The sequence below is a fragment of the Haliaeetus albicilla genome, chromosome 1, assembly GCF_947461875.1.
Source record: "Haliaeetus albicilla chromosome 1, bHalAlb1.1, whole genome shotgun sequence".
NCBI lineage: Eukaryota > Metazoa > Chordata > Aves > Accipitriformes > Accipitridae > Haliaeetus > Haliaeetus albicilla.
In genome coordinates, this window is record NC_091483.1 from 12,181,768 (window position 1) to 12,209,565 (window position 27,798).

A 27,798-nucleotide genomic window follows, 5' to 3' on the forward strand; every position below is an offset into this window, starting at 1 on the left:
TACAAATCATCTGCAATCAGTGTCACTAGGATGGGATCGGGTTAAATCTAGTTCACTGAATTAAACTGTTTCATTGGCTTTAGTTTCTTTGAAGACTACAGGAAGCATTCATACAAAACAATCAAAGTATTAATTACTGCTGTAGAATATACACCTGAACACAGTGTAGACTATATTACCACAGACAGTAGAAATGTGAACCCACTCAAGGGTTAGATTGTGACAGCTGTATCTCAAATGGGGTTGCCACTTGTCCCATAGAGAATTGTACTTCTCATAATACATTCTCAAATCCCACATCCTGTTTTGGAGGTGCATAGACTATTGCTTAACTTGTATTTTCCAGTTCTATATGAAAAAGAGTGAAATCTGGCAAGAGTGCTGCTGCAAAATCTTTCATTTGTCCCTAAGGTATTGCTGCTGCTTTCCTGGATGGATGGGAACACCTGCTTTGTTTCTGAAGGTTGCAGTTGGAGCCAATGTCACCCGAATAGAACTGCTAATGGTAGGATTTTCTCCCCTTTGAGAGAAGCACCCAAAAGAAGATTTTGTGATACGTATTACCAGATACCTCCATTTTCTTCTGCACCTGACAAGGTGAGCTGCTATTGCAATATATCTCTAATCCTGGTTTAGCACATCTAGCTGATCCAGAAAAAATCAGGATCGTTCAGGGCTGGGCATTAAGTGATCATCACAACTAAATGCATTTAGAAAAAAAAAAAAGATAGACAAGGTTTGGGGAGAGGCCACCCCTGATCCATGCACTGCTTCCCCAGCTGTTGCCAAGGCTCTACAAAGCTTTGGCAACATTTCTTGGAGAATGTAGATGGTGCATTGGCACTGTGGCACCGGTATTTACTTTCCTTGTGCTTAGCAACTTCTTAGTTGTCCCTTCATGAGAGAAAGAGACGTCTGTGTCCGGTATGTTTTTAAATGTCTTTTCTGGCACTGTAATCTTGGTCATTTAGCCAATGCAGAGAATGTGAGTCCCGAAGTCTGTATGACCCACCTGAATGACACTTTAGCTTCACATAGATAATTGCTGGGGCTACTGTGCTGGTGAAGCTTTAGGGGTGGAGAAATGAAGACGCATCCTCCTCAGATACTATTTTCAAAATGAAAAGACCATAAGAAGAGGTTTAAACCCTAAGGATAGTATGCTTTATGCATTCCTCACGTATTTAATTGAATATGAGGGAATTGAAGAGGCAGAACTATGAATCCTGAAGGCTGTTACTTTACAATGTAATGAAGAAGCTCGGTGCCCCAGCTTATATGAACAGTTAACTGAAATAGTTTGGTCCTACATCTTCATGGTGATATATCAGATACAATATTATTTTACATAACTTCAAGTAGTAAACTTTATTATGATTATAAATGATAGACATTAATGGATCATTAATCCATATAATAGTACTGGATTTTCATAAAACAATTTCAATTCATTTAAAATTCTCCCTAAGAACCTTTCTGACACCCTCTACCAGAAAATGACTTTATTTTATTTATCCCTAATCGTTCCACACTTCCTTGGTTCCACTAATTACTGCTTCAATTCTCAACTGTTTGTTCAGATCACCTTTAACCATAATTCCCATAAATTAAAATACAGCACCAGCTTGTCAGGCTTCAGATGAATGTCTAAAGTGTATTAATCAAAGTATATACTATGAGATAATGCCCAGGAAGGCTCCACGCATGAATCATGTGATGTAACCATATTCTATAGAATATCATTTATTGCTACACTATGTATAATTATTCAGGCAGGTGTTTACTGACTTAAGTAATCAGTCGATTAATTCATATCTCGAGGTAGTGTGAGATCTGCAATTAATGATTATCCTCTTTTACCGAGTTTTGGCAACTTGATTTCTCTAAGCATGACCTCATCAAATGCTGATCATTAAAGTTCTAAAGTCATAAACTGACACAAAGGTCATTGGCTAAGAAGATAATAAATGAGGTTGTGTAGTTTGATCCACTGCTTTTTAAAGCAGTGTCCTGGTCTTGGGGGAAAGAAAAAACCCTAAGCCCCAAGCACTTATTGTTCACCTTTGTGTACTACGCAAGTTTTGATTGAAGTCCAGGGTTTGTGGTTGATATCAATTGGCCAGGTTCCACAAAAGTCAGGAAACTGAGCTCAATTTACACCTAATGCAACAAAACTGCTCACAGTGGCATGAGTAAATAAGCACAGGCACAAATCTCAAAGATCAAAATCCTGAAATATGTTGCTTTCACTTGTAAACTAGATTAGCATACTGGATCTAGAGGGGTATAATAAGGGCTCAAAACCAGCCACGTGAGTTTGGAAAAAGTCTGATTGTTTAGTCTTTCAAACATGTGTCTTTTTCTGTGGTTGATTGCAGTCTGAAAATGTGTACGTGTGTGTTCAGTTTATTAAGTCGGGATAAAGAATACAGTGGAATAAATTATGAACTTGTGCAGTCATGGCTGGGAAGTTATATTTAATAAGTATAAAACAATTTTTTCCTTGATCAGATTCTTTTTACCTTTCTGTAAGTCTATTCCTAAATGTACTTAAGCACAGATACATCATTTATAGCTGCCTCCACAACATTCCAACCTCCTGATCCAGTTGCATTTCTGGGATGCCTCTTCCTCACTCAGAGAGTTACGTTTGGTAAAGAATCAGTATATTACTTCTCACCTCTATTCATGTACACTGCTTGAAGTTTGACTAGTATCAGGAGCAGCGTGCTCCCCCGAGTACTGCTCGTGCTCCTTCTTGTCTCAAGCTCCCACTTGTGAAACAATGACTGCCTACTTACAGATTAAAGTCCTTCTTGTCTATCATACTGGAATTCTGTTCATAAAGCTTTCTGGAGATTTATTCTGACCACTTCCGTATAATGTCTATGCTTATTGAACTACAGCAGTCACCCATTATGGACCATATAAATAGGAATCAACAAACTCCCAACAATTTAATAAATGCTGTATATGAAACAACATATAAGTGATTTTATGATTTCTGTAAGTGAAGCTGTCAAGAAATGGGTTTTCCTCTTTTAAGCTAGAGGATCAAAGACTTGTAATGCTTCTGGATCCAAAAAGTTTGTCAAACTTGGCAAAACTTCATAGCCAGGTTAGGGGAGATCCGAATTAAACATATCAAGATTCTCTTGTCATTTCATTTTAGTAGAACAAATGCATTCCTACAAAGTGCATCTTACTTCTTTAACTTTGAAAATTAATTAGTAAATTGACCTAATGTCTCAGGACAAACTGCCAGCTCTGCAGTGAGATCAAATAGTGATGAATAAGAGCAATCTGAACAAGTATATTCTAATCATTTGATTTTGAATTATGATCCGGTGTTCTGAAAGCAGCTATGTGCGGAACCATGTGAGTTTGCTTAGTTGAATTATTTTTTATAATTACTATGGAGCTCTTATTTTATGAGACTTTAATTGTACTTTTCATCAGGCATCTGTTCTCTTTTGAACTCCTTATTTGCCTTTTTTCTTCCAAAATTTTCTTTGAATAGTCCAAGTTTATTTCAATATTTTCCAGCCAGATACTCTGTAAGATTCACTTTTGAGCCTCTTTGGTGTAAGCTGATTCTTGACAATACAGAAAGTATTTCAAATATATATGGAAATGCTTCGGTATTTTCCTGCTGTTTGCCAGAAGAATTTTTGCTTTTACAGGGGTGTTTGTTCCTTGATCTTCACATTCTGAATGGCAACATTTTTTTTAAAATAAATTTTTTTTCCTTACTGTATAAAAGTAATTTGAATAATTATCATATTTCTTCACTGAAGTATTGCTGCACTTTAAAAAATGCTTATCCAAGGAATATCTGTGGTGACTTTTTTCTGTTTGTTCTGAAGAAAGATGATCATAAATCAGTTACTGGATTTCCCAAGGCTTGGATGTCTTGGAGTTAAGACACTATATGCTTCTAAACTTTATCCAAGATCCAAGGACAAAAGCACTTGAAAGAAATGTCTTTAAGGAATCAGTTCAAAATTCCTATGAATCGGAAACTAATGCTGCTTTAAATTCAGCCTGTGTCTGCAAACTTTCCCCTTCCTTGGAACTGGACATGTTTAGAAGTGATAGTCATAAAGAAGTCTGCAACCAGTTTCTTTATTGGTCCAGTTCATGTATGAATCATCTTCACAGAAATAGAACAAACCTCATTAAGTATTTGTTATGTCTTTGCTTTTCCACGTTCAGAGAAAGTCACTCTCTTTTTTTCAGGCACCTAACTCGTCCAGCAGGAGAAAGGGTGGCATATGGAGGCCGTGTACATACATTTATTGTACCTAGTACAAACGATTTAGGCTCTGTCCCTATGAATGATCATCTATAATATTCCAAAGCTATTACTTTGTGGACTATGTACTTAATTTCGCTACTTTTTAGCTCCTGGTGTGTAAAGAATGCAGTATGCAAGGTGGGTAATGCTAGTCTACCTAAAAATAAAGATTTATAAAAGTGTTTGTGGGAATGTCATTGTTCAATGATAAAGCTCTAATTGCAGAATTTAGTGAATGTTTTACTGTGATTAACTTACCTACTATATCTACTTTCTTGTTCTGCTTGCAGAACAAGAATAAATTGTCATTACAATGGCAATTTATTGTATACTAAAAAACAATCTTTACAATTGAAAGGCTAAACAATAGAATTACTCTAAGACACATAAGGTAGTCTGGAAATAAGGATTTCTTTGTGGGCTTTTTTCTGCCTGCCTTTTTAAATTCTAATGTGTGTGCTTTTCACGGGCACTGTAAAATAAGCTGGTTTTAGGACATTTCTGAATGGGAGAGAAGTCATTTGACATAATAGCAAATACCTTTGCAAGTCTTCAAGCTGTTCAATTCAATATACAGCATTATAATTTTGCCACATAGGGCACACAAGGAAGTGATTAAAAAAAAAAAAGCTGAATTATGATGTAGTGATACTGTAAATGGACTGTGATTTTACAATGGATATGTTTTTCTGAATCTGAAAAGAATAGAAATTATATGTAGTCTGGGTTTTTTTGCAAACCATCACATTAAAATTTTATTACACATTAGAAGAAAAATAGTAAGAGTACTGGAGGAGTCTGGCAAAAAATATTTACCAAAAGTTATCCAAACACTGTATTTTACATTTGTATTCTTCAAAGACTCATCTGTACCTATTTCTTCTTGTCTTCTGCAGCTACAGAAGTAATTTCAGGAGTTGTATTTTAAAATCAAATATTGAAAATAAGCCTGCAAAGATCAATAAAAAGCTAAATTATTCACTACCAGGCAGAACAAAACATTTTGTTCCACCTTTTTTGTTATTAAATATTGAAATAAAGCCTCTGAGTATTTCTTAAGTAGAGGAGTATTTTAGCATCTTTATAAAAAAAAAAAAGCGGATTCTAAAATCCACCTAGAGGTGAATGATAGTGTATTTTTTTAAATGCTGTTCTCTCTAAATTGTAGAGAATTTAAGACTAAAGCCCATTACATGCTAAACTTCTCATGTAATACAAGGGGAAGATGTTTGTTATTAATTAACCTTTTGCTGTTATCCAGTCTCCACCTCCTCTGAATTTTTACCAGCCACAAGATCTTATGAGGAACTAAAAAGATAGTGGTTTGATTGAAGAAGGGCTTTTTTTCCTTTTTTTAAAATGAAAGTAAGCCTGCAGTTTTGCAAAGCAAGTCAAAAAACATTGGCTTTCTGCCTATAATGCATTTTGTTTTGCCTCTGTAAATAACATTTTCATATAGCATTAACAATCCGTTTCCTTTTCTCTATGATGATAAATATTTTTCATGTCTGTATTTGCTCTTTAAAAAAATTTTAAAAAGAACTAAAGGACTGCAGCCACATAAGACTTGTACATGCTGGGTCTTTCGAGGCAGATTCCACTGAAGTCTATAAGATTTCTTAGGTCTTAATAGTTTTTTTTGGTTGGCTCATTTGAATTCAGACCTCTGACGTGCTTTGCCTTTGCAAACTGCACTACAAGGCCATGAGTTTCTGGGGTTCTAAGACTGTTCCAGCCTTCGTAAATTGTAGCATTTTCTGTTGTTTCAGTTAAGTCTCTTCTATTGTTTTTTATTTTTTTTTCTATTGATATAGAGAAATGAAAAATGGAGAATTTGCAGTTTTCTGCTCACGTGGTCACTGAGTGCTTTATGTGAGGCCTCATATAAAATTAACAGAATTTAGAGAGGAGAGTAGAGAACATGAATATTCCAGTGGTTGGAAGAGAGATACTGAGATAGAAAGCAGTCAATTTTTAATTTTTTAATGAGCCTTTAAAATATACTGTGTCTTGCACTGTGTAAGACAGTATGGTACATCATACCACATCCCCCAAGGTGTACCAAATGGCTAGGATGGTGATATCCCTGTATTTCTTTTCTTTTGAGTTCTGATGGCCAATTTATAAGTAAAAATCAAGACCTGGCTCAGACTGGCATACTGCAAGATGACATCAGTCAGTAGGCCACACCAGTTAGCAAACTCCTCTTTCACAACTGATGTGTCAGCAGAGACATAATCTGGAGATTTCTGTTGATTTGTTTTTGGTGAACAGCACCGTCTGGCACTGCCGGCTCTCCGGGAGAAGGCAGCTTGCCATCGATGACAGTGAATTCCACAGCAAGGTGCTGGATACCGCCGCACGGAGGACAAACCAACAGGCAGGTAAAAGGCACAAAAGCAACCTGGGCCACGCAGTGAGAAATAGGCAGTAAGGCTCATGCTGTTTATGGACGCGGATGACCGTGCCCTGTTCAGGGCTGTGGGGTTTTTGTGAAGATCTGGGTTTGGTGGAAGAGAGCATCATCAGAGGCCGAGGAAAGCATGCGTGCTCTCACCACTGAGGAGATGGGGAACAAGTAGGTGATGGCAATGGAGAGGCAAGTTGTTTGATAACAGCTGTTGTGGTGATGGTGGAGCTAGAAGGCGGCCACCCGGTAAAGACAGCCCCTAAGGAAAGAGTTGCGTGCATCACTCCATTACACGCTGCCAGGCACGCAATTAGGCTGCGGTGAAGCAATCATTAAAAGGCTAATTGTATAACATGCAGCATTATGGGGGGCACAACCCCAATCTCACTGTTCAGCCAGTGGGAGTTTTTCCTCCTCCCTCTGCTTGTGAGGCAGTAATGTTAATACAATGCAACTTTCAATGCCGGAAAGATGACTTTGGTTGAATGAAACTGTACTTTTTGTGGAGTAGAGGTTGAATACAGTTATGCTTTTCTTCCCTTGTCGGTGGGTCAGGTAGCACACATGATGAGTTAGAGCTGCATTTGATGCTTGCTGCATAGCCGTGTGTGCTACAGAAGATGCAGCTCACCGTTTTGAAAGGTTTACTTCTAGCAGCTTGCAGCAAACTCATGTTGTGTGCTGCTTTTCCTGTCATTAAAATGCAGTCATTTTGGTGATGGCTTTCTTTCACATAGCCAGGCCACACCATGTGCTGAAGTAACAAACTATAATTTATTTTTATCAAGAAAGGTAATTTCTGAAATTTGCAATGTTTGGTGCCTGCTCATTTTCCCTTTCTAGCGATGGATGGGCGTGTACAAGTTCAGAAGTTTCTAGCCATGGAGAAAGAAGAAAATTGTGACCATTTCTACTTAAGTTTTGTATTTCTACCACAAGATGTAAAAAAGAAAAAAGTGAGCGGGGAAGTAACACAAGTGACTTATAACAGAAATGCCGAAGGCAATTTAAAAGATTAATTTGAGCCTTAACTATATTATACATCTCAGAACTACAGTGGACTCTTCAAGTGTCCCCATTGCAGCTAATACCATTTTGAAAATGTGGCTTTCCTAGCGTTAATTTATTGTTCAACTAGTCTGCTATGACTTCATGCTTTCTGTATGTGAGGTGTAGTGTTGCATGTGTTGATCTGAAAGTTAGTACCAATTTGTCACTGCCACCACATAAATAGTAGCTAGTTCTTTCAATATTATGCTATTGCAGAAGTGCAGGGCTTTTTATTTTATTTTTCTTCTCATTTCTTCGCCTTATGATTCCCACCTCTTGGCTTAAGCCTTGTCAGGTATGTTCATAAGCTGTTTCTGATCTCCTGCAATTAAGAGGGGAAAAAAAAAAGAACCTCATAGTGTGTGTAAATATCAATGGATGCAACATTTATCCACACAGAAAGATCTGGCATTCTAAAGACAGCTCTGTACAGGTTTTACTAACAGCGTTAATAAAACTTCCAGGCCTCCTTCTTTTCTATGGTTATGGAGGTTTTGGATTTTTTTTTTTTGGTTGGCTTTTTTTGTTTGTTTGTTTAGTCTGGAAGTGCTAACTGATGGATAAAATAGGTTTATGTTGTATTATTTATTTGGAAAATCTGCTGTCAGTTTCCACGGCAGCTCAGAGATCTAAAAAGGTGAATGAATTTTAAATATTTAAAATCTGGTGCCACCACAAGTAGCATATATTGGAAACTCCAGAGATACTGAGGAGAATCATCTTGTGGGCATTTGTTAAGTCTAATGCTTAGAGGAAAGGAAGAGGTACTATCTGTATCTGCAAGGAGGAAGGGAGTAATTCAGTTACTACACGGACAGTGAGAGCAACACAGTGTTTATAGGCATGAGAGAGCCAAGGGAGTATATTAGCTTAATGTGGACACTGATATGATATACCCACCTTTTCCCATATGAGAAGATATATTTGCAGATGTAACCAGTATTTCTTAAATGCCAGACTTTGCTGGCTTGCAAATTGCAAGATGTTCATCATTTATCATACGTTTTAGACCACTCTTGTGGCCTGTCACTATAGCAACTCTATTGGCTTCTACAGCAACACCTGGTCCTATCAGTAGCTTTACCCTGTCGAAGTTTCTTCATAAATAATCCATGTGAAAGTGAATGTAGCTGTCATGTTAATTTGTGGCTAACCTGGTTCTGGCAAGTTTATAATTATATTTATGAAGCAAATAAAGCAGATTGTTTGCTTTTTCTTCAGCGATGACTTAACACAAACTGACAGAAACAAATAAAAGAAGCTTTACTAATCAGAGTCAAAGTAAAAAAGAATGTCATAAGGATGTTCTAGTTACTATCTCACGAATACATTCCTAAATCTTGCCTACTGTCTGTCCGACCTCTAGTTAATAGACATAGTGGTACTGTTTACAAAATGTGTTTACCTTCACAGTAAATACTATATGCAACCTTTGGTTGCTTATTTCCCTTCCTCCTTCACTTCCCCCCTTCAGCTCTTTTCTAATCTTGTCCCCATCCCTTAAAGTTGGGGATAGCATCCACAGATGACAAAATGACATTTATGTTTAAGAATAGTACCTTAGATCTAGAGGGGCACGGTTGAGTTAAGCTTCTGGTCACCACTCAAACTACATATGGATAACAGTAGGCTGAGGGTTTGCATCTCCCTTGAGTTACAGCATCTCCTCTCCAGATTTGGCCTTAATTTTGTGGAAGACCTTTTCGTATATAGGTCAAAGAATCGCTAGCTTTAGAAGGAGTTAAAAAATTGTAAATTGTGTTAATGCTTTTTCATTGCTCTTGATACTCGAATATATAGGTGGGAGGTAGCTGGAGCAGTAGAAGTCTGCAATTCTACCCTTCTGTTGCTTCAACAAACAATCCAACTAGAAAATGCAATATTGCTGGTGTAAAGTAGTAGCAAATAATCTTAGACTGATAATAAACTATTTGAGAAACTGTGAGGGAAATGTGTGCCCACAGGACATAATATCCTCTGGAATTACTCCTTATACATCACTGTTCAAGTCTGATGAAAACTTTCTGATTACTTTCAGAGGACTAGATTGTTATCTCTTCAGCCAAGATAAACAGCTAAGTTCACGAAATACCGATTGTCATCAGTGGGCACTGCAGTTTGGCACTGAAAAAAGATACGTAGATGACATAATTATAGTTCCTTGTCTCTATTCTTGTTTGACAAAATGACTATTTAAACTATTAGTACATTTTGTGGATTATATTTCTGTTTAAACTGATATTCTGCACTATATTTATCTCTCTGGCAACTGAAATAAACTTACTTTATCTGTTAAAGGATTACTAAGGCATATGTTTAATTTATTTGAGATTCTATTTTTACTATTTCCTGTATTACAGGGGATCTTCATTAATATAGAGCAACGTGACACTTTTTGTAGTTCACATCATATAGAACAATTTCTCAGGTCATAATTATACCATCCTGCCAATTATTCTTTCTGCCATTCTCTGAAAAGAATTCTTTAAATACAGTATATATGACATGACTTACAAAACCAAAGTAACCTAATCAACTGAAATAAAAGTAAACTTTTTTCAGGATTTAAATGAGGTCGGTCTGTACAAGACAGCTACAACTCCTGTTGTAGGATTGTTGGTATAGAAAATTAGCTGCTTCAGTTTGCTGCCTCTTCTTTTACAAATGCCAGTTCAGTTAAGGGTGTCTGCAAGTTTATATCTGTGTGTATAATTTATAGAGGAATTACATCTGGAGATGCTGTCTACTGAAATAGCTGACCTGCTTTTAGCCCCTGAAGGATATTTGTTCAATGCATCCCCTGAAAAAAAGGATTTGCTACCTTGGCATAGCATAATACTTAACAACAGTGAAACACATGCATAAAAATCTTGTTGAACTGAACAAGGCCATTAATGCAGGAGCAGTGAGTGAGAATATAACAGAAAATGAGAGACAGAGGAAAGAAGCCCCTTGTCAGCTTCCTCTCAACGGTGTGTGGATGAGTCAGAGAGAACAGTCTGCCTCTGTCACAAGAATGCAAAGTCCAGCTGGTGACTCTGACCTTACTACTTCCAGTGAGTACAAAGAGAGGACAATCCCTATAAACTGTGTATCTCGTTAGCATTTTGAAAGAACTCCTTTCTGAAAGCTGAAGGGAGTTATGAATAGGGGTGATTGAGTTCAATTTTAGATATTGATACACGTACAGGTGTGTGCAGTTCTTGTCCGAGCAGCCTATTATGTGAAAATAAAGAAATGAGACCAGAGCAACTTTGAAAGGTATAGCAGATTGAATAATCTCACATGTATTTGGTATCAGTTCAGTAATTAACTGGCCAAAAACGTAACTTCCACTGCCTGTATATCTTTAAGATCAGGTTATCATATGGTCCTAAAGCAGTGGTCAGAACAGAATCCTTAAGGTATGGCATGGAAAGGCTCTGCGATCCACATGGGACAGGGTCCTAGTAGAGGCAGTGTAAAGATTTGCTCTTGGCCAAACCAGTAACACCACTTATTTCAGAAAAGAAATGTCATGCAGTTCTCTGCTCTTCCCAGGCTCAGTACCTGCAGGGGAACCAGAAGCAACGTCCCTGCTCCTTTGGCTGGGCACAGTTTCTGCTTGACGTGCCTTGGGTTGTTCCTTCAGGAGACTGACTTGTGGAGTGAGTCATAAGTGTAGAGGTGCTGAGAATTCAGAAATCATCTACACAAGGAAGAAATAAGGTAATTATGCCTGTACTTTAGTCTTTACAATGTACTGTAAATCTTTAACGTTTGGCAGTGAAAGGAGCTGAAGTGTATCACTAAAGTCTACCATAACCAGCTAAATTATTATTCATACCTGGAATGTTTTTCAGGGTAAATGAAGGTCAAGAAATGGGGGGGGAGGGGTGATGATGCATCTCCAGAGTCTCTCTTAAGAATGATTAGGTTCAGATTTTACTTAACATTCCTCACACATGTGTCTGTGTGAAAATGGTAACATTTCTCATGATAATTTTTAAGAAGATTGCAATATTTTAAAATGTTACATAGATTTTCTGGTATGACATCCCATTGTCTGCAGTAGGATTGCTCATGTAAAAAGGTGAATGGGATTATTTGGTTATCTTTTGGCTTCTTGCTTAGTCTGTCTACTCTAATATCATCTGTCCTGAAGAATCAGCATTTCTGCAGTCTTTCCAGTTTCTTCTTGACTACTGTTAGTCATTTTTGGATTCAAATTCGGAAAATACCATATACAGTTCTGCTCTTCCCTGTTTTCTTTTTCTTACAAAGGTAGAAAAAGTATAGAATGCCATGTTTGTTTCATGAGAGAAAAGGGATGGCTTTAAAATTAGGGAAGACTTTGGCTAAATGTGATTTTTGAGTACAAATATGACTCAGCAATTAAATTTGATTTGATGATGAAAAAAACATCAAGAACAAAAGCCAAATAAATTACCTACTACAATAGGGAGCCCCCCCCCCCCAGTTGTATCTTAACAGTATTGAATGATGATTTGCCACTTTCTTACACACAACCTTACAAGCAGCTTTCTAAACTTCAAAACTTTTAAGAAGTAGCTGCAGATAATAAGCGAGCTACACTATCAGTTTGTGGAGCTACTACAAATTTCTTAATTTATAGCTCTTTACTTGGTATGGGGAAAAAAAGGCAATTATTTTCAAAATTTTTGAAATTAATTAACTTGGTATTCTTTGTGTAGAGTCAGTAGTAATTCTATGTTGATATGGAGCTGAACGGTGGTATGCTTATATTTTACTGGAACAGCAGAAACTTACTCTAATTGTTATTGATTACTCCAACCCACAGCAGTTTCACAAATATTTCTGAGCTTGTAAAAATACTTTCTATTTGTGTCACTTTGAATTTGCAGGATACATTGTACTTGATTTTCTTCAAATGATTGCCTCTATCTAAAGTTACTTTTTTATGATTATTTCTTTTGTTTCCTTGCTTTAGTTAGCAGGAAAATGTTGTACAGTGACCTGGTGGTCTCAAATCTTAAAGCTTTTCCCACCAATTGATCAAAATAGATCTTAGGTGGAGAACTGCTGTTTGAGGTTATGATTCTTGGGTGGTTGGTAAGCCGATTTAAGGTAGCTAATACCATTCATCACTGAAATAAGAAAGCCTGTGGGATTCGAGAACTGGATAACTTTAAATCTCAGTTTAAGTGAGAAAGTTTGAGTATACATCTGAAATAATAGCAAATGCTCCACCCCAAATATTCTCAGCATAAAGCACAACATATTTTGATCAGAGAGTATCTAATGTGATGTTTGCAAACTTCATAAAATATACATATCCTTCCCTGTCTGATCTTAAAACATTTAGACTTTAAAGAAATGATTATGAAGTGTCTCATGTTTATGTGTTTTTGCTCTTTTTATTGCATTTTTGGGTAGAGAGGAAAGATAATAAAATAAAAGGACCTCGTAAAGAGAGAAAGCAGATTCATGTTTATAAAATGAAAACGAATACTACCGGGGGGGGGGAAAGTATAGAAGAACCTTAAATGCTTCTATAGGAATGACTGTATCTACAGTACACCTCAAACTAGGTATTTTAAAGCTAGGCGTGGCGCGAATAGGAGTCCAGTTCAGAAGATTTATTGAACAGACTGCAGTTTCCTGGTTATACGCACCTGGGTTTCCTTCCCATGGAAATTGAGGAGTGTGAAGATGGTGGACAGCCATGTCTTGACCCGCTGTGTGCAGGGTGGAGGAAGCCCAGCATGTACTTGGGCCTAGAAATGGTGAAGTGCCCTCATTTCGGATGTATCCAGTGCCCGTTAATTTATCCTCCTTCTCTGCAAGGTCGGTCAGCCCACAGGGCTGCTGCAACAGCCCTGCTCTCTGTTAATTAGGCAGCATGGCCACTGCTACCATCCAAAATGTGTGTCCTAAACTGTATGGGATGCTACTTTGAAAGGGACATCTGCAGCAAAGAGAAGATGGAACCAGCTTTAAGTGAAATACCTGTGTTAAAAATACTGAACTCTATATGTGCCACCCTTGGTAAAGCTGGCAGTGCAGCTCTGTGCCTTCTGCTGAAGGGAGGTCGGTGAAAACAGGGGGGAAGAATAGGAGCAGTCTGTCTGGAAAGGGGCAGCACCCAGGTCTAGCAGCACAAAGACGTAAAAAGCAACCGTTTGCGTCAGTCTGCGGATGCAGCAAGCTGTAGGAATGAGAAGGAGATGTTCAGCTCATCTTGAGCGTAGCAGGGAACAACTGCTTGGTGACAGGGTACTTGGCTTCTCTGCTTGCTCTGCCTGTGGCCACTCACTGGCCCTCAAGATGTTGCATGTTTTTAGCCATCTTTTCTCCTGTTGTAATACCTGGCATGCTGCGGCTCACTACCAGTAATTGGTGGGTCCTAATATATCCTCTTTGAGATCCGGTTTTGGAATCAAGTCCCACTTCATCTGAGCCTGCAACCTTGGCAGTGACTCCCTTGGTACGCTGGCTCCTCACACCATCACGCTGCAGCAGCTGTGGTGTTGTGGCGTAATACAGAGCTATCTCTGAAAAATGTGGGATGTTTTGGAGGAAAGACGTCTGCAAGAATGTGCAATGATGTGAACCTGAGTAACAAATTCACGAACAATGGGAATGCGGTATAATTTTTGTTTAGGAGGGCCTTTATGCTTCAAAGTTATTCTAACCACCAGATTTCTTGGCTTCCTACTTTTACTTAGGCTTATTTATCCTGTTGATCTGGTTTTATTTGTTCTGCAAACACCTTTCTGTTCCCCCCCAACTAATTTTTCAACCTGTTAAGTAGTTTGATTTTGAGAGAAAAAGGTTTTTCAAACCTCTCAGAGGCTTGAACTGTCTACAGTATTCATTGGCTCTCTTGAGGGAGGACATTATGTCAGTGAGGAGAATTAGGGAAAAAAATGAGGGGAGCTTGAGTTGATCACTTATGTTGATGTGCTAGGTGAGTTGCTCAAAATATTTGTGGCTCAGAATTGGTCATGGCTATTTCTTCTCCTTTCTTAATAGATTTTGGTGGGAGATGGGATGGGGATGGGAGAGCAGCAGGAGGCATTTAGAGGACCTGGAGGGAGGACTTACTGTTGCAAAAGTGAGAAAGATAGATATTGGAATGCATAGGGAAGAACTAGAGTCACTGTAGAGAGGGACAGGAGATAAAAGGATGTAAGTCATAAATCTATAGGAAGAACTTTGTTAGCCATACTCCTTATGAAAGAAATAATTTAAATACACAAATTTTCTGAAGTCTCAGATCTTTTCATTAATCTCCAGGTTAGCTCTTTAAAAAGGTTTGCTATAAATTCAGCACTTGATAGTTTTCTCCCATTGGTGCAAGACTTCCCTGTATTGGATTTTACACCTCTTTTTTTTTTTTTTCTCTTTCAGAATTAGCACCAAGCAGCTATATGCTACATGCATGTTTCTCTATTATAGGCAAACCCCAGGAAGTTCATTAAGTTTTCTTTATGGCTCCTATGCACTGCTGCAACCATACCTAAGTGGAGTGTTTGACTGTCAGTGATTAGATACCATGAGGGTATGTACTTTAGAAAATATCATAGTTGGCATACAGAAATAGACAAGTATAACAGCACTGCAGAGGACCATTTATTCAACAGGCATTTCAGTTGCATAAACAGTAACACTTACCGAGTTCCTGACATTGGCTTCCAGCTTCAATAGTAAAATTGTTTCTGAAAGAGCTTCTGTGTAACTATACAGTATGGCAGAAATAAATATATCCTAAATTCAAGAAAATTGTGGATGTCAGAGATGAGCAGATTCCTACTAGTTTAAAATTTTACTCTTTATAATTCTGAGTGTTTTGGTGTAAAATACTTCTTTGAAAGGAAATACCCTTGTGAGAAATAATGACATTGGTGGAATAGCTGGTGGGTTATTAGGGGAAAATAATCTTGTTACTCAAATATTCTGGTTTAACATGATGCTTATCTTAAAGACATTAAGTGACAGACTGGAATAATGCCAACAGATAGGCTGAAGCAAAACATGCCAGGTCTGTAACTCTTATTATGAGTTTTTATTAGTTCTTGTGTTGGTGATCATGAGGAACTGGTGCTGTTATCAAGGTAATCTTTGATAGTACGCTAGTAAAAGTACTACAGAGAAATCTTCTTTTCCTTCTTCCTTTATTCCTTCCCCTTTTCCCAAAATTTCTGATTATCTGTTAACATTCTTGAATTGTTTTTTCCATAACCAGTCATCTTTTCTATTTTAGATCTTCCTACTTTCTTCTGCAGCCACACCACTGTAAATTCATTGCACAGTTTTTCTTGTACTTGGGTGGATGGGCTGATCTGTCGTACTAAAATTACAGTTTCCAACACTTACAAGAAGACCATAATAAAATGACAGAGAAGATCATATGGCGATCGTGCCCTACAGTGTGTGTACTTTAAAATATTATCAGGCAGGGCCCACAAAGGTGCTTGTACCACCCATGTTTGAAACCCTCTTGTAAAAAGTTAGCCAATACATTGCAGCTTAGTATTGAGTAGTAGTCTAGCAATTAGTGCATGCTGCTGTCTGTGTCAGTCTGGCTTAGAAATGAACATGTATTTGAAACATCTGTCCCCTTCTTTAAATTGTTTGGTACGGTCTAAGTCACACTAAAAAAGGAATGTTCTCTGTTTTGCAGAGCGGCCCTCCTGTTTTTATGTGAAACAACTAACAGTTCTCGGTTTTAATACAGTCTTACACAATGAGGTGTAAATTGCACCAAAAGCATTAAAAAAAAAAAAAAAAAAATTAGTGCAATAATTTTCCAAAGTTTTGCCACCTTTGCCGTTTCGGTAGGGGGTAAACCCCGCCCTGCGTTGCAGCGATCGCTGGGAGCGGCGGGATGCACTCGTGGTCGCAGGAGGACAGAACTGGGCAGCTCCTGCCGTGGCTCCTCCACGCAGCCCACCCGAGCAGCAGCAGAGCACAGGTCGTATCGGCACCTTTCCAACCCCGCAGCCCTGGGCACGGCTCTGCTTCCCCCCTAAGTTAGAATAACCACCAGCTGCTCTAATTTCTCTTGGCAGAAAGAGCTCCCTGGAGGCATTCCTCTGTTTCCGAATACTTTGTGTTAGTCGGAGACACTGCTTAAGATACTCTCTGTCTCGGTGTCAAGGACAGGGAGTACGTTGCATAAAGCACTTTGCTCAGAGGCCTGTTAAAGGCACCTTTATGTCTCTAATGGACTAGAGCAGTGCATGAGGGATTAATCAGAGGGCAGGAATGATCCCCCCCTCCTTATTTCAAGAAATATTGGTATCTCACAGACCACATTTTCATTTTCTTGCAGCACTTCACGAGCCAACTTCAGGACAAGTCGCCTATTACTCAGAGACAGTAAAGGATAGGAGCTTCACTGAGGCAATATATTTACCTCTAGGAAGAGTATCTTCTGTCAGTTCTCATTTTCTCCTTGGTTTTGAGCGTGCCTAGGAGCAATTTTGGCGAGATCTGAAGGGAATCACCACAGGAGGTCACTGACAGGGCTCCCTAAGAAGCTCTCAGAGGGCCTCCGACAGGAGATAGGGCGACATTTTTTACTTTCTCTAATAGCTTCTACAAAACAACAAACTCTTTTTCACCAGCCCCCAATAATAACCCCCATACTTGTGCGAGATTGCATAGTTTTTCCATACCTGAAACAAAATTAAAGAGCAATGGGTTCACAGCTTGGATTATCTCCATGGCAATATATCATATACTTTGGAAACCACTCGATCTAGATAACTATGTTAACCCTTTGTTTGTTTTCTAACTAGATGCAAAAAACATGTCTGAATTGCTCTAATCAGCTAATTTGGTGCTGTTACTCTTTTTTTTTCTTTTTCTTTTTTTTTAATATCCCCCTTTTCCATATCTTCCCTATATCTTTCCTACTCTGTTAAGATGGCGTAATTAATTTTCACCCCATTGTGTATTACTTTCTTGCTATCAACTATAGGTGAAATTGCATTTCTCCAGCCTCTATATGAGACAAAAGAAGCACTCTTACATTTTCCTATTAAGTACTAAATACCTTAGAGGTGTAGCAGGTGGAAGCTCTGAGCACATCTCTTTCCCATTGGGCTATCTTTCAGCAACTTCTGTGCTGTTCTAGTTGGCCCTGGCCTGCTAATAATACCTGGTTAGAAACCAAGAGAATAAATGAACTCATGATGGGTAAATATTTACCACTGCCATTCCATGTTTTTTATAGTCTTTGATTTGTAACACTGTTGCCAGTGTTGGTTTCCAAAAAATCCATAGCAAAGTGTGTCACCTACTACATTTCCACTTCAAGGAAAGGGCAAAGAGCCCTTTCTTAAGAGACAGGTTCATCATCAAAGTAATGCACAAAAAAAATGAAAGAAAACATAGAAGAGAATGATAGAAATGTTGGTTGAAAAGGAGGTCACCCTGTGGAGCATTCCTCTCAAACTGGGACTGTCACCATCACTGTCACACCATCACACTGTCACACCATCCCGGTTGCACTGGGACTGTCACCATCACTGTCACAGATCAGGCCAGCCAGGGCTTTGTCTGCTGGAGTCTGGAGAACTTCCAAGGATGGAATTTGCACTGCCTCTCAGGGTAACCCCCTCCAGCCCTGCCCTCCCCTCCCGACAAGGAACTCTTTCCTCCAGGACGTTATAGTATCCCCCAATACTAAGAAGAGCTGGGCTGCTTTATGTTTGTAAGTGCACTCCAAGTAGCTGCAGACTGCGTAGCCACCTACTCCCTGAACTAAGCAAATCCGGCTTCCTCAGTCTCTCCTCACAAATCACGTGCTGTAGGGCCATTACTGTCTTAATAGTCTTCTGCTGGATTTTATCCAAATTCTCAACATCTCTTTTGAACTGGAGAGTCCAAAAACTGGTTGCGGTATTTCAGGTAAGCCTCAACAAGTGCTGAGTTAGAAGAGTATAGTTATTGATCTACCGGCTGTTCTCCTCCTAACGCGCTTGTGTAGTTTGCCTTGTTGCTATGAGAGCACGCTTTTTAGCTCATTTTCAACTAGGCATCCACAGTAAGTGCCGGACCTTTTCCAGCATAGCTGGTACTCTGCAGGTTGGCTTCCAGCCTGTACTGACAACGAGGTTATTCTGCCCTAGGTGCAGAACTTAATGCTTTTCCTTGTTGAACTTGAGTTGGCCCAATTCTGAAGCTTTTCAAGGTCCTTCTGGACTGACTGGGTAAATCTCTCCGCTCAGAGATTGAATCTCTGAAACATGGTAAAAGTTCAGATTTAGCCAATTTAACCACATTGAATTAAGTTTAGTACAAGAGTGAGTCTCTTCGTTGTTACTAGAGACACATCATGCGGTTAATTTCTTTCCCCTTGCTATAAAACATAGTGAACAAGAGCGTTCCGCTGAAATAGATCTGTGCCTGATGTTGACCCATGTGCTCTAACTTGCATTATTGTCTATTCTGTAAACTCCCAAAGGCCTGAGTTTTATCTTCCTCATTTGTTGTACTGCAATCAACCCAGATCAGACTAAACCAAAAAGTTTCAGCTAGTCCAGTTCAAAACAGGCATTCTGGATTCTGGCTGGCCCATCTCAAGTATTACTAGTCTTGTAGGTATAGTTAATTCACAGGCTAATTTATTTCAGAATCAACTTAAGCATCAGAAATCTTTAAAAGACTATGGTACTAAATTCTGCCAGGGCCCAATGCAGCAAATTCTGCTAGTAATTATCGCATTTTATTTCATTAATCGACATAAAGCTGTTCCTCATTTTCAAATGCAAAAAATAAGAACAGCATTAAGATCAGGTTGGGTTTTTTTAATTTTTATTGACTGAAAAGGTCTATTTCTTGTTTTACTTCACCACTGAATCATTTCAAAATCGCTGAAGGCAAAGGTGTTGCACTAGTAAAAAATCAAGAAGAAGGGAGTTAAAAGGGCCATACTTTCCACATGCAGTGAATGAGAAAGGAGAAAGAGGTTTATAATATCATAAACCTTGGAACTGTGTCTGGTAATTATCCTCGATATTATCCCTGCCAGGGAAATGACCACCATCTGCTGCTGCCCACCAGTGCCCTGAAAATACAATCAGGCTGCTAGTATTCGCCAGAACTAGCAGTAAACTAATCCTCTGAAGTTCAGCTCTTAAGATTACATGTACTTGTGTGTAAGATGCAGGCTCAGTCCACGCAGATTTTTTTTCAGGCTCTGAAGTTGTGGAGATTGAAGTAGATCACGTTTGTCCTATGCTTGCTGTTCAGCTTCCCCCTCTGTATTTGTATTTCATTGCTGCTTTTGTTCTTAAATTGGTGGCAAAAATGGCTACCTGCCGAGGTTTCGGTGTAGTCTCTCTGATTTATGCATTTAGAAGTGGTACCTTCTGTCGTAGAGCAGCTTTGAGCTAAAGTTAATCTTTTTCTTTATGAAACTGAGATAAGACTGCTTTTGAAATAAAGAAAATGTTTCAGGGTTCTGAGGGAGTTTCAGTAATATACACACATCTCTGCAAGGAATATACAGAAACTAGATCATGGTAAGACAAAGCGCGATAAAGAAATCTGCACAAATGAAAACTTACATTGGTCAGAAATAGCACAGAAAAGTTGGATTACAAGACGAAGGAGGTGAAATAGAAAGGGACAGAATTTGTAAAGAATACAGGGGAGCCCTCATTCTAGTTTGGCCATTTCTACATGCTTCTAACTTTCAATGCAATATAGAAGGGTACCTTCACAGAAGCTTTTCTTGGTAAAATAAGTAGAGCAATAATACAAAAAAATACTGTGCAAGTTCCTCGTGCTTCAAAGTACAGCAAAGAAGTACTAATATATTCAACCAATAGCTGCTAAAACTAGAGGAATATGTAATTTAGGAAAAAATGGGAAAATGAATAAGGCAGAAAGGAGAGAAGCTGCGGAGGGATTCTGTTTTGTTTGCTCTCCCTCCCCCAGTTCAGATGGATTAAAGAATTATTAAAAATTAAAATGCAAAAGCACTCTCAGACAAACCAAGTGAGAATGGCTTCAGCTGAACTGGGTAATATCTGGATCCCAGGAGACCCAATTCTTCTTCATCTGTTTTTGGCTATGATATAAAGGGTCTTTCTGAATCATTTGGAGTGGCCTGCAGTAGTAATAATGTATTCCTTGGAGCTGCGCCGCTCATTGACAGAATGCAGGACAAGAGAGGCAAAAACCACAGGAGAGGCTTTTTTTTCAGTGTGAAATGAAGCACTTTGGCTTCTGTGAATGAAAACAAGACTATGGTGGCATTAGATACAAATTAAGGATGAAAACAGGCTCTGCTATAAGAAGTATTTCCCAAGAGATAGACATCTCAATTTTTGGTCAGTGTTTGGAGACCAAAAGGGTGTAGGGCTCAAGCTGAACTCAACTGAATCATGGAATGTGTTTGCAAAACAAGGGTTGTGAATATTTTAGAAAAAAATGTTGTAAAGTTTTGTTCATTTAATTGTGAAAGTATCATTAGGGATTCAGGTGGAAAATGTTACATTGATAGACAGTAGTGTTACAAGGAAAAATAAATCCACTGGCCTTTCAGGCAGTAATGGGCACTGAACACATAATTTCCACTCCATGACACAGAAAACCGTGTTCCATCCATAAACAGGGAGGAAAATAAGGGTTTACATATCATACTAAAACAACCCAGTAGTCTATATTAGGGACTCCCATGTGTAAGCTGATGAGAGTGAAAGAGTGGAAACTCCTCTAACTCCCTTGCCTACCTGCCTGGCTTGGTGGCTGTTAGTCACACTGCCTTTCGCAAACGCTCCTGCGCCCACTGCGGAAAATGCAGCCGGTCCTATGGAAGGAAAGGCGGCACGGCGGTTGCCTCTAGCAGCCGGAGGCAGAGGGCACAGCAGAAGGTACTCTCATTGGTATTGGTCTTCTGAGAGAGATGCTGCAGCTCTTAGCTGCTTTTTTTTTTTTTTCCCCTCCATCTTAACTTTCAAGTCCGTGCTTTCCTTCTAATTATAAAATAATAAAGGAACCTCACGGTGGTTCTGTGCAGTCATCTCGAGGTTTTAGTCCCAATTCTCAACTCGCAATATTTTTATTTCAGCTTAATTTCCTTCTCTCCAGTGATATTACTCCCCAGTTACACTGAAACATGACTTTCTGAACTATCTTTATGGATAACGTATAGATGCAAATTCAGCTAAACGTATATTAAGCAATTTATTGCAAGTGCTGCCATGCATACTAGGAGGAAGATGGAACCTAACATGGAAAAAAGATCGTTGTAACATAATTCTGTTTCTGCCTTTGCCTGTGGTGAGTGAAAGATGGCACAATGCATAACTGTGAAGTCAAAGGTACAGTATAATACATTTATCCTTATACCGCTCAAGTGAAACAACCGTGAGAAAGATAAGGGTCCTAACCTCACAAGGTATATAAATGATAAATGTGCTATAATATTTCCTATCTCAGTGTATTTTTTCTCCTTTGATAATGCTGTTATCTCAAGATCTCTGCCACAATATTACAGAATATATTTTATTGTTATATAAGTTGGTGTGCTATCTTTATAAATAAATACTTTCAGCATATCAATATGTTAAATGAAAATGCTAACGTTCTCCTAGCATGACTACAAAACGAATAGCATCCTTACAATGCTATTTGATATGCTGAAGCCTAGTGATATTTCTTGTTCAGAGTCTGTAGCCATTCAACTTGAAAACAAATAATTAAAATAAATTATACCCTTAGCGTATACAAACTAAGGAGGTGAACAAAAATAGCTGTGCAGGAGGGAGGTTAACACAGGGATGTCTGCTGACAGCATTATGAAGACCTCAGAGGGATTCATACATTTGCCTGCCTGCAGTGATGTGTGTGAGGAATCCCACGTCAGACTGTTAAGTTCAGCAAACAGGATTTCTAGTAATAGATTTTCAGAAAAATGTGGTTACCCAGGGGTATTGTGTACTTCCCAATTACTTGAACATTCAAAGAGTCTTTGGCCTTTTTCTTCTCTGCTCATGTATGCATGTGTGTATATGCATATAATTGTTGGGTTTGCTTGTTTTCTGTGTTGTTCTGCTGCTGTGGTGTTGCGTTCGGTGTAGTGAGAGAGATTTTGTGACCCTTAACATGGCTGCCAGTCTCTTCCTACTGGTGCTGGCACGGATGCGCGCCAGTTTTTCTGATGGTGCTGGGTGACTCTCACAGCCGTTGTCGTTTCATCTCACAGCTCCTTTTAGTTTTCTTCCTCTTGTTATTTTTTTCAATGGTCAGAAGAAAGTTCCCGTGTTCTGGAAACTTTAGGTCCCGAATATTATTAATGCTGAAGGCTCTGAGATGCAGGCCCCTCTGCTGTGCTGCATAGCTAATGACCATGAAGTTTCTACTGCGAGGAAATCATCATTAACAACCCAAAACTCTCAGCTTGGGGCAGGGCATCCTCTTTAGTCTTTTCCATGCGTTCTGGTATCTGCTTATTGGCGCTCATTGTTACAGAGGAAGGAGCCAACTGAGGTGATGTATGAGTAGAAACAAGGAGAGAATTTTAATAAGGAAAGCAGCATGGGCCAAGTGGCCTTCTCTGTACTTTAATATGCCTTGTGGTCGTCTTGTCTCCAAACACATCAGACTATAAATAGCTTCATTTTCACCAGTATGCTACTCTTGCAGAAGAGAAAAGAGGCATTAGGCAGGGCTACGCTGTCTTGCTGGGCAAGAACAACCCACGTCAGGCCCCTCGGTGCGTGAGCTGCTGAGACAGGTCTGCAGGGCACATCTGGATCACAACTGTCCTGCCCACCGACCTCCTCAGCGGGGTGTCTGTAGGCACGAGACGCGCCCCAAAGGGCTCACATCACCCCCAAAAAGGCTTGACCCATTTGCAGCTATGCATATGCCCTAAAAAACGGTCTTCGACAGCTGACATGTAGATGGGCTTCCATGACTTACCACCAACTGAAGTGGGAAAACTGGAAGGACCAGGACAAAGGGGTTTGCAGTGGTCTGCAGAGGAGGTCCCATTCGTTCCCTGCCACCCCAAAGGATGTCAGTAGCTGTGCCAGAGCAAGCAGCCAAGCCTGTTCCCAGTCTCTCATTACCCGAATGCCTGAACAGATGATGATGTCCCACACAATGACAGCCCACACAATGACTGGGATCCATCCTAATTTGAGATCTGAAAGTTAATTTGATGTTGGCCTATAATCTTTAGATGATCTAGGCTTCTCTGAATAAGGCTGGTAACAAGATGTCTCTTTTTCTACTCTGTTCTTCTGTCCCAGCTGCTTTCTCAGGAGATCCTAGTCCGTAAACAAAAAGTAGAATAATAAAAAGCCAGAGGGAAATGAAGGAAAGTTTTCACAGAAAGAAAAAAAAAAAAAAAATCAGATTCAAAACATGAGAAGAGTTCTGGCTGACTTTTGATTCTTTTAAAAATCACTTACTTTCCCTACACTAATGTCTGGAAATCATTTTTTTTGCATTTAAAAAGGAGGTGGTATTTTAGATTTAGTTCTCCTCAGGGAGAACTATTGTTACCTTGAACTTGTATCAGACTTCTTTTTTTTTTTAACTAAGTTTCATCATTTTGGGCATATCAATGAACAGTGTCACACTTGGCAGCTGTATCTATCTGCCTCTTTGGATTTGAAATAGAGTAAGAACAACTTCAGTGATTCAGTTGCAAGACCAGAAGTCAGAAGATCTAGGGACAGATTTAAGACTGGTCTGAATTCATCTTAGCTATTTATGGCTTCAGAGTAAGTAACCTAATTTACATCAGCTCGAGACCTGTGCTTTACAACCTCTTCTCATCTATTTCCAACTCTGACAAAAAAAAAAACTTATTTACGTAAGTCCAGCAAATGACTTAACCCCTGTACCCCAGTTTTCTCTTTTGTAAAATAGGATGATGATGATGATAATTACAAATGTTACTTGGATAGTGATACCAAACAATGGAATTTGGGATTTTCAGAATGAAACGTTTGTGGAAATAAGAAACTGTATGGGAAAGATATCCAGGAATATCTTACAAGGAAACGGCATACAGAAGCAATTTGATTTTAGAAGCCAAGCCTGTTTTGTCCATGTTTTCAACCAATCTAGATCATGACTCTTTGAGGATGGATACCTTCCCCTCGTCACGCTGGTTTCTGTACAGCTCTGAACACACTGATAATAAACTTACCTAAAAATGCTGAGTTACTGATGACACGAGAACATGCCTAAAGCACAGTTATTGCATTCATTGCCTTTGCCATTTCTTGTCCTATATGAGTCTTTGTAGAAGACAAAGGTTATTTCAGTCCTGAAAATGCTGTTGCTGTTATTTCATTGTGCTGAGTTTTTCACGCAGTGCAGTAGCTAAAAGAAGTAAGAGAGCTGTCCATTTTGGAAAGAAAAAGCTGAGACCATCCATTTAATGTCACTTAGGACCTATTACAGCAGAATAATTTGGTCATTTAGAATTTTAGATCAAAGTATAAATAGTCTAAAGCTACACTGCATCCCAGAGGTGAGAAGATGGAGGCTGTTTGCAGTCATAATACCAGATGTTTAGCTATTGCTATAAATTCAACAACAAAAACTGAAAATAAAAAGCGAGCTGTTAATTGGGGATATTTGGAGTCATGTCACAGGTGAAAGATGATCTAAAATGCTGCTTCATAGCACAATGCAATAGTGAAATTAGCACATGTCTATTATCACTGCTTGCAACTCTGCAGGAAACTAATGGAAATAGCTTAATCTTTTCAAGCTCCTCTAAAAGGAGAAATACAGGATTTCACCTGTGTTACTGAGTTTTCCCTCCTCTCTTATTCCTTGCCAAATTCTTACTGCTCAGCAGATTTTTATTATTTAATAATAATAAATTGCCTTGACTGTAGGTTGAATAAATAACTGTAGAGATCAGGGACCCGATCATTCATTTTGAGAGGCAGCTGTAGTGATGCATTGTGGTAACGGTTAGAAAGGGAAAAAAGGGTGCAGTCCTAAAATTCCCCCTCTTGAACCAGTTTCAGGGAGTTCTCTTTCCAAAGCAGTAAAAGCAAAGGCATTAATTATACATTTCCATTATGACAGAGCCAACATCAGCAGTGACTAAAACATAATTTGTTTAGGTGGCAGTGCAGGCTGTTCTCTGATCAAGTTTTGTTTCCCACAGGGAGGCATCGGTCTTAAATTACACAGCAAGCAGGCAAGAGAAAGGAAGCAAACAATAAAACACTTCCCAGAGGAAGAAAAGAGGAAAATTTGTCTCTCAACGTCCTATTAAATAAATAAATCTACATTTTTGTCACTTAACAAAAAATCAGCAATGGGGTTCAGCTTTAATTAAAGGAAGTATGTTTTCTGTGGGGCTTCATAGAAATATATTTTAGATTTCAAGTGATAAGTTGCTTTTAATGCAAAGGAACTTTCCCACTGGAAGGAAGGAAGAGATGACAGGAGGAAATCCTTGGCAAGTGCTGGCAAGAGGGAAACAGGGGATATCTTACTTGTCCTGCTGTAATCCATAAAGATAGAGTAATTTGGATTTTCTTTAGTAAGGTATGCACAAGAGCAGGCCCGGTCTCTATCAGCATATTTAATTGTACAGGAACACTGATACATACAATTAAAGCTGGACACACATCTTTCTGAGGAAATACATATATGTTTTAAGCTAGAATTCAGTTTAATGCTATTAAGCATGGGCCTAATTTTACATTATCTTCAATTTCAGTGGATCTATTATTTTGCATAAATCTATGAACATATTTTAGTACCTTACCGAATCAAAGACCCCAAAGGAATGCTTTTGTTATTTGCTTTTAATTTTTGGCTGCTATAAAGAACTGTTGGTTGTGATTTTCTATTGTAATTTGACTTTTAATATCATATCCCCCGACTGCTTCAGCCTCTCTGTGTTTGGCATGCATAAAGCAAAAGCAAATATAAGCTGATTTCTTATTATCTCCAACACTTTGAGGAGAAACAATAAAAACTAGGATGAACTGTGTGCCATTTAACAGGATGGCACACTATTCCTATTCAACATACCATTCCCCCTCCAGTGGAGTTTGCTGGCAATTTCAGATGAATTAATAGACAAATCCAAAAATGCACGTCATTTACCCCATGCGCAGCAAATACTCCTTTGGAACTGCTATTGTGCAAAATTAGATTCTCTCTAATACAGGCAAAAAAGCTACATGTCATGATTATGGAGAATGTTGTATAAGCTTACCAGGTTTGATTTAATTGAAGTAGTTCATATTTCTTGTATTTAAAAAAATAAGAAAAGATGCTTCTGACCACTCAAACTTTCCAAAGCGATTAGATACTAAAGAGAGTCACTGCCAGATATTACTTTGAAAGGGAATGAAAGCAGCATTGTGTCTGTATTGCAGGCTTAAACTAGCGTGGTTTATTTTATAATTTAAACATTTAGCCATGCTTTAATTATAAAATTTACTATACTGTACTAGTTATTTGAAACCTTAAAATACAGTGATCTAAGAGCATATATCTTGATCCATCTGTCATTCATAAATGGCCAAGTTGCATTGTTGATTACTCAAAAGGAATGATGGAAACATAGATAAAATAAAGCCATAAAAAACGCTAAGAAAGTGGTCTGGGAACAAATTATCTCAGTCTTTTACATGTGTTCGCAGTTTCATTGCTCGTAACTGAAATAAGGAGCAAAGGATTAATATGAAGACTGGCTGACCTGGTGTCCCAAGATTACATCACTTCAAGTCAGAATTTTGTGCTCATTACTGAAGTGGCAAAGGCTGCAAATCCCACTGATGTATGGTTAGGGTATGTAGTGTGGGGGAGGGTGTCCAGGCTGCAGGACACTCCCTTCTGGCTGTTCAAGATGTAGAAATTCTAAAACAGGTTGACCACTTAGAATATAGTCTGCATCCCCTATACTACATGCATACTTACCTCTGAAGCGTTCCATTGGATTATAACTGGCTTTGCCTATCTGTATTGAAACTGGCTTTCAAATGGCACATCTACAGCTCTTGGTGCTGGTGAGCTTTGTGCAAGCAGGCAGATGAACTGCCTGCCTGCAACCAGTAATTTTCTC

At 38.8% G+C, this 27,798-nt stretch overlaps 1 long non-coding RNA gene across 3 annotated transcripts in view; it reads left to right on the forward strand.

The window, feature by feature from the left end:
• The first annotated feature begins 6,517 nt into the window (after positions 1-6,517).
• The window catches only part of LOC138684734 (uncharacterized), a 38,890-nt gene continuing 17,609 nt past the window's right edge, over positions 6,518-27,798 (forward strand). For 2 of the 3 annotated variants that reach the window (XR_011323991.1, XR_011323994.1), the window contains exon 1: positions 11,044-11,465. This is a non-coding gene — a long non-coding RNA (uncharacterized lncRNA). Of the gene's footprint in view, positions 6,682-11,043; positions 11,466-27,798 lie in introns of those variants that run through there. The other variant, XR_011323993.1, reaches the window with a different exon arrangement.